We start from the raw sequence: 11,659 nt of genomic DNA on the forward strand, positions 1-11,659 counted from the left end.
CATACAGATTGAATAAGTATGGTGAAAGGATACCACCCTGACGCTCACATTTCCTGACTTTAAACAACACAGTATAACCTTCCTCTGTTCAAACGACTGCCTCTTGATCTATGTACAGATTCCTAATGAGCACAATTAAGTGTTCTGCAATACCGATTCTTTGTGGTGTTATCCATAAACTGTTACGACCCACACAGTCGAATGTCTATGCATAGTCCCTAAAACAAAGGTTAACTTGCACTCTCTACTTTCAGCCAAGATCCATTTGACATTCAGCAATGATATCCCTCATTCCAGGTCCTTTTCTGAGTTTGGCTTGAACTTCTGACAGTTCCCTTTGGATGCACTGCTCCAACTGTTTTTTAATGATCCTCAGCAAAAATTTTACTTATGTGTGATAAAAATGATATTATTCCATTATATCAAGCACTGTTTCATCACCTTTCTTTGGAATGGGCACAAATATGCATCTCTTCCAGTCAGTTCACCAGGAAGTTGTCTTCCAAATTTCTTGACAGAGATGATTGGACACCTCCAGTGCTGCATCTGTTTCTTGAAACATCTCACTTGGAAAGGAAAATAGAGGAATTAAATGTGCATAATAGATTAGAAGCAGAGCCAGAAAGCTCTGAATGTCAGACTCAACATAATTAGTCTTGAGGTCAATAGAAAATCAAAACATAGTGTAGAATTTTCAGTAAGGGGAAAAAATGTTTATCTCAATATTTTACAAAGTAAAATTCTGACAACAGTAAAAAAAAAAAAGGAAGTGAACAAACAGAAATGAAAGCATGATTGAACAATGTGAACATTTATTAGTTCTTTTCAGAAATACTTATTAATTAGATAATAATAGTTTAGAAAATAAAATACTGCAACCCCTGAGGTGAAGAGCAAGATTGGCTAATTTAATTATTTAAGCCAGGGGTGGTGGAAATTAAAACCAACAAAACCTAACTGGATAGTCCTGCCCCCACTCTTGAACTATACCCAAGAGAGAGCTTAATTTCAGTGAATCAGTTATGTGTAAAGTCTTCTTACTTTGAGAAACTTTTAATAGATATGTAGATATATGTTTGTGTGGAATATGCAATTATTCAACAAATATTGACTTCAGAAGAGTCATTAGATCAAAATGTTAACTACCTCATCTCTGAAAAGTAATGGTGAATAATATTATATTCAACATATCTTAAAGCCACATATTTTAATAACCTGATATATGAAGTGGAGCCCTGGTGGTACAGTGGTTAAAGAGCTTGGCCACTAACCAAAAGGTCGTTGGTTGGAACCCACCACCCCGATCCACAGGAGAAAGACATGGCAGTCTGCTTCTGTGAAGATGTACAGTCTAAGAAACCATACGGGAGAGTACTACTTTCCTTTTGGGTTTCTATGAGTGGGAATCAACTCAGCAGCAGTGGGCTTGGTTTTCTGGGTTTGGATGATATAAAAAATGTATCTTGGGTGGGGGGGTGCTACCAACAAAACTGCATCTTTAGGAAATAAATCAGAATTTTTACTTTACAATATTCTGTAATTACAGTCATGCAATGAAAAATTGGATTTTTTTTTTCCCTAAGTGCTTTCAAGTAGGAATCAAGTATTTGCTAATCTGTTCTCTTCAACAGAAGAATCATTCCAGGGTCATTTCTTTGGTAAATACTAATTATACAAAGGCAGGGGCAATTATACCTTAAAACTCATAACAGCGTTCATGACAAAACCAAAGAGGCATGTATAGAAAATGTGAATTAAAGAAAGAATTTCTTACCCTCAAGAAGGTAGCAGCCCGCCCCATGTGTGCAGAATAGATACTGTGATTCCCTGGAACACAATTCTGTGTTTTGTATTCTCCACGTGATATCAAAATTAATTTTTATTATTATAGTTATTGTTAAGAAGCCCTGGTGGCACAGTGTTGAAAGAGTTTGGCTGATAACCAAAAGAATGAACAAATCTGTCTTGGAAGAAGTACAGCCAGAATGCTTCTTAGAAGTAAAGATAGCGAGACTTCATCTCACATACTTTGGGCATGTTATCAGAAGGTATTAGTCCCTGGAGAAGGACATCATGGGTGATAAATTAGAGTGTCAGTGAAAAAGAGGAAGACCCTCAACTAGATGGATTGACACAGTGGCTACAACAATGGGCTCAATCATAACCATGACTGTGAGAATGGCGCAGGACCAGGCAGTTTTTCTTTCTGTTGTACATAGTGTCACTACGAGTAAGAACAGACTTGACAGCAGCTGACAACATATATATGTACATATATGGAGAGAAAGAAATGGCTCATGTGGTTGTAGAGGCTAGTAAGTTCCAAAACCCTGGGTCAGGCTGTAGGCTTCTCCTTACCCATGTAGCTTCAGGGCTTGGTGAACCCAAGATTAGCAGGTGAGCTGGCAGAACTCTGGCTCAGAGACTATGAAGGCTGAAGAATACCAAGATGGCCAGGTAAGCAACTAGCTCAAGTTCCAAGAACCAGAGGTCAGATGAACAGGAGATAGCTGTAGTATCCACAGCAAAGAAAAGCCCTGGAGCTTTCCTGGAAAGTCCACCCATATTGAATGCAGGTGCACCCCAAAAGAAACTCCCTTTCAACTGATTGGCCTCTCATAACAGATCTCATCATGGAGGTGATTACATTATCCCAGATCTCATTATGGAGGTAATTATGTCATTACATAGCTGCCAAACTACATCATAATTGCCAAACCATGAGCATCATGGCCCAGCAAAGTTAATACATAATCTTAACCATCATAATTTGCACCAAATCTTTACAGGGATTGATTGAAACGGGATGATGAATGTCAATGTGTTTTTAAAATCCCTAGACAATGCAGGGGAAGTACATAACTGAACAGCCCACCACCTATGCACAGCCTTTTGGGAGAAGTAAAAGACAGTTAGAGCTTGAGTGTATAAACTATTTATGTCATGACAGGAATGTATTTTCTTCTTTCTTCTTACAAAGAGACCTTTCCTCTATAATCAATGTGTACAGGGTGATAGAGGTCAACCTGCGGGCTAAAGTTGGCTGGAAAAGCAAACTCTTCCCTCCTCCAGCTGGGCATCTACCCAACTAAAACAGGGAATAACAGAGAATTAGAGAGATTCCCTTTCCATCCATAACAAAGAAGCAAATGGGTCCAAGAGCAAGAAAGAGTGAATCTGGTGTCACTGGATGGGTATGCTGCTGTTTGTTCTAAATGTAGAGATTATAGTAGATGGCTACAAATGGAACTGACTTACGATGACCTCTCAAGATATAGAAAAGTAGTCAAAATAAAGGCATCATTGCTGTATAATGATAAACGATTTTGATAATTTAGACTTAGTGTAAATATTTGCTTTCTGAATTTTGACTTATACCTGGAAGAATTAAAGTCTGTGATGCTTATGGCTGATAGAGACTCGGATAGTTTTCCACAATGATTGACAAATTTAGCATCCTCTGAATATTCCAGGGACCCCTGGTGGCACAGTGGTTAAGCATTTGGCTGCTAACCAAAAAGATTGGCAGTTTGAATCTACCAGCTGCTCCTTAGAAACCCTATGGGGCAGTTCTACTCTGGAACTGCCAATCAACTGGATGGCAATGGGCTTATTTATTTATTTTTTAATTCCAGTAGTAATCCATATTGCCTCTAATCATTTTTAAACATCTTCAAAGGCCTTCGTGTGGCGAGATTATAATTTATATACATGGAATTTGGCACTTTGTTAGATAAGATTTACCTATCATAATACATAGAATGATCTGTGTGATCTGTGTCCTTTGATCTTAATACTTTATGTATTATCCCTTGTTTACCAAGAAGTGTACAAACAAACTCATCTGGAAAAAAAAGATCTCTAAAATAAATAATTTTTAATCACTTGAAATCCATGTGTGAGTAATTTTTATTGTATTATTCGTGGCATTGAACGAAGACATCCAGTGAAAAGCTTTTTTTTTTCACATGATGGGTGATAAATTGAAATAACTTTATAAAAATTGTATATGTTTCAGAGGATTTATTTATATTTATATAGTAAAACTTTTTAAAGAAATTATAATAAAAATAATTTTTTGTTAGATGATACAAATCTTTGCATGACATGAAAATCAGTCTGAACTTCATTTATAGACCATGGGGAATACTGATGACTTTTAAGAGTTTAATATCAGTAAAATCATTGTGAATCTCTGTATTACTATGTGTGTTAATGAAAAAAGACCAAAAAGAAAGTGAAGCTAAGGAAGTAAATTATGGCCATCATTATTGGAATGAACATGTTGAGCAAATGAAAGACATTTTAGAGAGAAACTCAAAAAAAAAAACCACACCAAACCCACTGCCCTCGAGTAGATTCCGACTCATAGCGACCCTACAGGACAGAGTAATACTGCCCCATAGAGTTTCCAAGGAGTGCCTGGCAGATTTGAACTGCTGACCTCTTGGTTAGCAGCCATAGCACTTAAACACTACATCACCAGGGTTTCCAGAAACTCAATAAGCTGTGACTAAAACAACAACACAACATTTATTAAGTTTTATTAAGTTCTAGTCAACAGCCGATAACGGTACTAAACACTTTCCAGGTGTTATTTTAAGTGTGTTTCACACCACTACCAAGAGATAAATATTAACATCTGTTTTTTTTAGAGGCTTGGAGATTAAAAATTGTTTGCCCAAGGTCACACAGCAAGTATGTGGTTGAGCAGAGATTTGAATGCAAGACTGCGTAACAATAGCCTATTGCCGTCGAGTTGATTCCTACTCATAGCGATCCTACAGTACAGAGTAGAACTGCCCTACAGAGTTTCCAAGAAGCCCATGATGGATTTGAATTGACCACACTTTGGTTAGCAGCCTAGCAGTTAATCACTGTGTATATAACAGTCCAATTAAATTTATAAAATCATGAAATGCTAGACTTGAAAGAGGTAATAAAGATGGCATATCCAGTGTTTTCTGCAGTGTTTTTGTCCTTGAACAATACAAGTGTTAAGTGGTTATGCAGGCTATGCTTAAACAGCACTAATTGTGAGTACTTGGCTGCATACTAAGGCAGCTGATTTCATTCCTGGTTACGTCTGACTGCTAGAATGTTCTTACTTCTTGTGAAACAAAATATGTCTCTCCATGGTTTCCAGCAGTTTGTTTTATTTCAGTCTCTTGAAGATACACAAAAAGAGTCCAAAACAAATCAAAAAAGCCATTGTTGTTGAGTGGATTCAGGCTGCTAGCCACCCTATAGGACAGAGTAGAAGTGCCTCCATAGGGTTTCCAAGGCTGTCATCTGTACAGAGCTGACTGCCACATCCAAAAGTCTGGACACAACAATGACAGGAATGGAAGGGGGGCAGTGTTGTGGCAACTAGAAATGGATCAAGAAAGTTTGGCATAAATCGGAATAAATACCTACTACTTGGCTTGCTAAGTCATTTGGTAGGCAAGTCAGAATTACAGTAGTAATGATGTTATAGTCATATTTGTTTATTCAACAGAAATCCACAAGGACATTAATTATGTAAAAAATTGATTAAGTAAGAAATTGAAATAACGTATCAGGATATAGAAAATATACATACATTTAAAATCATATTAAGGGAAATATATGATTCACAATTAATTGAACTCACTTATTATGGAAAAATTAACATTAAACTGAAGGATATTTAAGAGTTTTTTTGTAGTGGTGGAAAAAAGGGTAATTTTTTTTCCTTTTTTATACTTTTTAAAAAATAGAAAATAATTATATTTTTTCTAAAATTTATCTCGTGATTAAACTGGAACTTTTATCTGTTTAAGATTGTAAAACTAATTCATGAAACTTAAAGATACAGAAGTCATAAGAAAGCAAAAAGATCTCATAATCCCACAGATCATTCATGACAAGCTTCAGTGTCCTGTTAATCATCTTTGTTTTATAAATGTGAATGTGCAGACCGTTTTTTTTGTTTTTGTTTTAACATTGAGAACTGACTCCAGGACATAGGTCACAGAAGCTTGCCCGGGACGAATGGATGAGGAAAGAGTAGGTCAGAGGAACTGAATTATCAGGGGCCTCCCAGAAAGTAGGGGTCTGATAAAGCACTGGGCAGCTGGCATAGGCTTAAAGGTCAACCAAAAGTTTTCTACACACACATTTAAAAATTTCTAATAAAACATTTGTCTTGAAAGTAATCAGTGACTCAGGAAAGCAGACATAAATTACAGCCACATTTAATTGGGCTGTTTGCTACACGGTCTTGGACACTGGGGCATTTTTGTCCTCAGACTGTAGAACAGGGAAATGAGCATGAGGATCACTGCCATGGAAAACACAGGCTATCTCCTCCTGAGATGACAGGTTGGGATTCTGACAAAAATACAGGAGGATGCTTGAACCATCCAAACAAACAACTGCAAGATGAGAGACAAAGATTTTGAGAGCTGGGCTCACTATCAGTTGAGCAAATTCAAAGAGGAAATTAAGATGAAAAAAAAAAAAAATGTGTTACAGCATATTGAAGAAATTTGAGAGTTTTTTTTTTTTTTATTAGCCAATCACTATCAGTATATTGGCACTCTAGATCTCATAGATGACATCATTTTAGACTGAAAACAATTTTTAAAAAACTGGACAAAATATGAGAGTTAACTGTTTGTAGGCCATGGACGAGTATTACAAAACTATAATTACTGAGTAGAGAAAAACTCATCATCTAAGCCTCACAACCATGTTTGCTCTCTGCTAGGAGACAATTTCCTGACTGCAAAGCAGCAAACTGGTGTTCAAAGTATGGCAGTCCCACCTATCTGAAGAGCAAGACCTCACTGACATAGACGTTATCTATTATGAAACCCTCTTATCAGGTGCATATGCATTTGTGTTTTCATGTATTACTGATGAGTTGACCATTTTGCCATCGAAAAATATTCTTCTTTGCCCCTGCCAGATTTCTTCTTCTGATATCTAGTTTCACTGATATTGATATAGCTATTTTAGCTTTGTTTTTACATTGTCTTTTTTTCCATCTTTTTTACTTTTTAACCTCAGTAACTTTACATTTAAAATGTCTGTGTGTGTGCATGTGTGTATGTGTGTGGTTTCTGGTTGGTTATTTTATTTTTTTAGAACACATGTACTTCTATTTGTTTTTCTCCCTAACATTCTCTGCTTTTGAATTGGAGTGTTTAGATTATATTTAAAGTAATTTTGATACGATTACATTTAAACTTACCATATTGCTACTTGTTTTCTATTGGTAACAAAAATCTTTTTTTTTTTTTTTTTATATTCTGTTTTCTCTCTCCTATTGGCTTGTTAGGAGCACAGTGGTGCAGAGGTTACAAACTCGGCTTCTAATCAAAAGGTTGGCAGTTTGAATCCACCAGCCATGCCTTCAAAACCCTGTGGGGCAGTTCTACTCTGTCTTATACGGTTGCTACGAGTCAGAATTGACTCCATTGCAAAGAGTTTGGTTTTGGTTTTATTGGCTTATCAAAGAGTCCTGGTGACCTGGAGACGAAAATGGTTAAAGGATCTGCTTCTGAACTGCTAAACTTATCCAGCAGCTTCACAAGAGAAAGATCTGGTGATATGCTTCTGTAAAGATTACAGTCAAGAAAACCTTTGGGGCTGTTTTATTCTGCCACGTGGGATTGATAGGAGTTGAGATCAGCTTGAAGGCATCTAACAACAACATTAAAAACACTGACTTATCAGTTATGCCTTTGTTTTTATTTCTGATGACTGATAAAGGTTTTTCAACTTTAGTTTATTATATTTTCAAGTAATATCACACCATGTCATGTATAACGTAGGAAATTTATAGTATACTTCCACTTATCTCCTCCCTTGATCTGTACTACAGTTGTTAACCCTTTTACTTCTACTTAAGTTACAATATTTATAATACATTGTTATTATTATTCAATAGTATTAACCTTTCAAAGAACTTTTAAGTTCACAAAAATGTCTTTTAAATGTCCCTATAAATTTGCTATTCTTTATTATATTGTGTAGACAGAAATTTCCATTCTGTTTATTTTCTTTGTGTGAGAAGACGTCCTTTAATATTTTTTGAAGTTCATGCCTAATGGAGGCAATTATTACTTTTTTATTCATGTAGAAATATTTTTATTTTCCAAAAATCACTTTTTAAGTATATTGACAGTTTGCATAAAATTTTAGGTTGATTATTATTTTGTGTAGTACTTCAAAAATGTTTTCCCACTGACTGCTCTGACAGCAATCACAATAGGGGGCCCCAATCAGAGCTGGAGAAAAATGCAGCACACAATTCTAACTCTCACACACACACACAAGTGACTAAACTTACTGGTCTGACATAGACTGGAGAAACTCTGAGAGTCTGACCACCAGACACCCTTATAGCTCAGTAATGAAGTCACTCCTGAGGTTCACACTTCAGCCAAAGATTAGACAGACCTGTAAAACAAAACAAGACTAAATGGGCACACAGCCCAGGGGCATGGACAAGAAGGCAGGAGGGAACAAAAAAGCTGGTAATGGGGAACCCAAGTTCAAGAAGGGGAGAGGGTTGACATGTTGTGGGGTTGGCAACCAATGTCACCAAACAAGATGTATATTAAATGTTTAATGAGAATCTAATTTGCTCTGTAAACCATCTAAAATACAAAAATTTTTTTTTTAATTTTTCTCATTTTGTTCTGACTTTTAAGAATAAAGATATCAAATTGTTGTTCCTTTAAAAATAATAGCCATTTCTTTGCCACATTTATAATTTTCTCTTTGCCTTTACTTTTTTAGTAGCTCCTCTCTGATATGCTTAAGTGCGGTTTTTCTTTTCATCATTCTTGGGATTTACAGTGGTTTGTGAAGAGGATTTGAAGCACTTACTGCTGAAGATCAAAGACTACAGCCTTCAGTACAGATTTCACCTCAATATAAAGAAGACAAAAATCCTCACAACTGGACCAACAAACAGCATCATGATAAACAGAGAAAATACTGAATTTGTCAAGGATTTCAGTTCACTTTGGATCCACAATGAATGCCCAGGGAAGCAGCAATTAAGAAATCAGATGACTTATTCCATTGGCAAATTTGCTACAAAAGACCTCTTTAAAGTGTTAAAAAGCAAAGGGGTTGGGTAGAGGACTAAGGTGTGCCTGTACCAAGGCATGGTATTTTCCAGAGCCTCATATGCATTCCAAAGCTGGATAATGAATAAGGAAGAGCAAAGAAGAATTGATGGCTTTGAATTATGCTGTTGGTGAAGAATACTGCCAGAATAACAAACGAATCTGTCTTCAGACCTAGAGTCAGCAGAGTCCTGCTTTAAACATAATGTGTGAATCATGGGCTAACGTAGCAACAGAATATTTGAATTTAGGATTCTCCTGGAGAATCCAAGATATATTGCTATATTATTTTGGGAATTAAAATGTAGTTTGGGTTGACTTGTGGAAAAGTCCAGTATGAGAGAGAAATTTTGTTGTTGTTGTCATTGTTAGGTGCCCTCGAGTCTGTTCCCACTCACAGAGACCCTATGCACAACAGAACAAAATACTGCCTGGTCCTGTGCCATTCTCAAAATCTTTGTTATGCTTGAGTTCACTGTTGAAGCCACTGTGTCAATTCATTTCACCAAGGGTCTTCCTCTTTTTCTCTGACACTCTATTCCACCAAGCAGGATACCCTTCTCCAGGGACTCATCCCTCCTGATAACATGTTGAAAGTACGCAAAGTCTTGCCATCACCGCGTCTAAGGAGCATTGTGGCTGTACTTCTTCCAGGACAGATTTATTCATTCTTCTGGCAGTTTCTGGTATATTAAATGTTCTTGGCCAACACCATAATTCAAAGGCATCGATTCTTCTTCGATCTTATTTATTCTTTGTTCATCAATAGAAGGAGTCAGGAAAACAATACAAGAAAAAAATGACAGAATAATCACGCTGCTAGAAAGCATACAGAAACAGAAAATAGAAATTCAAAAGAGTAACAATCAAATTTTAGAATTAGACAATTCCGTAGAAGGTTGTAAGAACAGAATATAGACAAGGGAAGACAGAATTAGTGAGATTTAAGATAAATCCCTTGACACCAATTTGTCTGAGGAAAAATATTAAAAAAAAAAAAAAAAAGTGAAGAAAGCCTAAGGATTATGTGGGATACTATCAAGAGGAAAAACCACTGAGTAATCTGATTACCAGAACAGGGGAGAGTAACAGAAAACACAGAGAGAATTGTTGAAGATTTGCTGGCAGAAAACATCCCTAATATCATGAAAGACAAGAAAATACCTATCCAAGAGGCTTAACGAACACCATACAGCTTAGACCCCAAAAGAAAGTCACCAAACTTTCTAAAACCAAAGAAAAAGAAAGAATCTTGAGAGTGGCTAGGGAAAAAAAAAAGTCACCTCCAAAGGAGAACCAATAAGACAAAACTCTGACTGCACAGTAGAAGCCACGCAGGCAAGAAGGCAATGGGTTGACATATAGAAAGCCTTGGAGGAAAAAGAAATGCCAGCTAAGAATTATATAGTCAGTAAAATTGTCTCTCAAATATAATGATTACATTAAGTAATTTCCAGATAAACAGAAATTAAGAGAATTTGAAAAGACCATGCCAAAATTACAAGACATATTAAAGGGAGCCCTCCAGTTAGAGAAGTAACATCAGAAAAAAATCCAAGACTAGAACACAGGACAGATCAGCCAGTTATCAACCCAGAGGATTCACAATAAAAATCAAAGCTAAAAGACTGAAAATAGGTAACCAGAGGCATCAATATGTAAACAATGACAATGTCAAATCTAAAAAGAGGAAATAAGCAGTGTAATCACAGAACTTCAATATGTGAGAAAGTTAAGGTGATATTAGGAAATAAAAGACTGGTTTAAACTTAGAAAAGTAAACGTAAATTTCAAGGTAAACTAAAGGAAGCTACCAAATCTACCCATCAAAATAAAAAGGAGGAAAAACATAGAGGCGGGACCAAGATGGCAGAATAAACAGACACTTCTGGTGAGACCTCTTACAACAAACACCTAGAAAAACAAGTGAAACGTGTACATTTATGACAACATAGAAGCCCTGAACATCAAAGGAAAAGTTAGAAAATGAATTAAGCAGCAGGGGGAGGAAGAGACGGTTCAGAAGCAGAGAGGAGTTACTGCACCTGAATTGCTGGGAGCCCTCAGGCTCCATTCCCAGAAGCAGCTGAGGTAGGCTGATACTAGCTTTTGGCTGCAGTTTCCCCAGGGAGAAGCAGCCAGCCACACAGCCTACTCACACGTCTGGAACCAGAGAAGAACGGCACTCTTGGCAAAGGCTAAGTACTTGCATATATTTTACCGCGTACCCCGCTGCCAAGCCGACTTCAGGGACTGTTGATTTCCCTGGGCCTGAGATAGGCCCTGGTGATCACCGAGAGCTATCCTTCCAACCTTGGAGAAAGAATAAATTCTCAGCTGGGGAAAAAATAAAATGCAAGCTCCACTAACTGGGGGAGCTCAGGACAGAAGCAGCTCTTGTCCAGGCATATATGGTCCATGGACTTCTAGTACCTTTCCCCCCTTCATGGACCTGTGTGGGCCTATTTTAGGAGAGTAGGCCCCTGTTGGCAGACTACAATTGTTTCAGCTGTGCAGTGGAGAGATTGGTATTTGATGTTTGACACCACTTT

General features: G+C 36.9%; 1 long non-coding RNA gene across 1 annotated transcript; it reads right to left on the reverse strand.

Annotated features, from left to right (window-relative positions):
• Positions 1–433: 433 nt before the first annotated feature.
• On the reverse strand, positions 434–11,412 carry LOC126060692 (uncharacterized). Its single transcript, XR_007513639.1, has 3 exons — positions 11,267–11,412; positions 8,321–8,430; positions 434–566 (listed from the first exon to the last, which is right to left on the reverse strand). It is a non-coding gene; the product is annotated as an uncharacterized LOC126060692 (long non-coding RNA).
• Between the last annotated feature and the right edge of the window lie 247 nt (positions 11,413–11,659).

The sequence above is a fragment of the Elephas maximus genome, chromosome 17 (genome assembly GCF_024166365.1).
Source record: "Elephas maximus indicus isolate mEleMax1 chromosome 17, mEleMax1 primary haplotype, whole genome shotgun sequence".
In the NCBI taxonomy this organism is placed as follows: Eukaryota; Metazoa; Chordata; class Mammalia; order Proboscidea; family Elephantidae; genus Elephas; species Elephas maximus.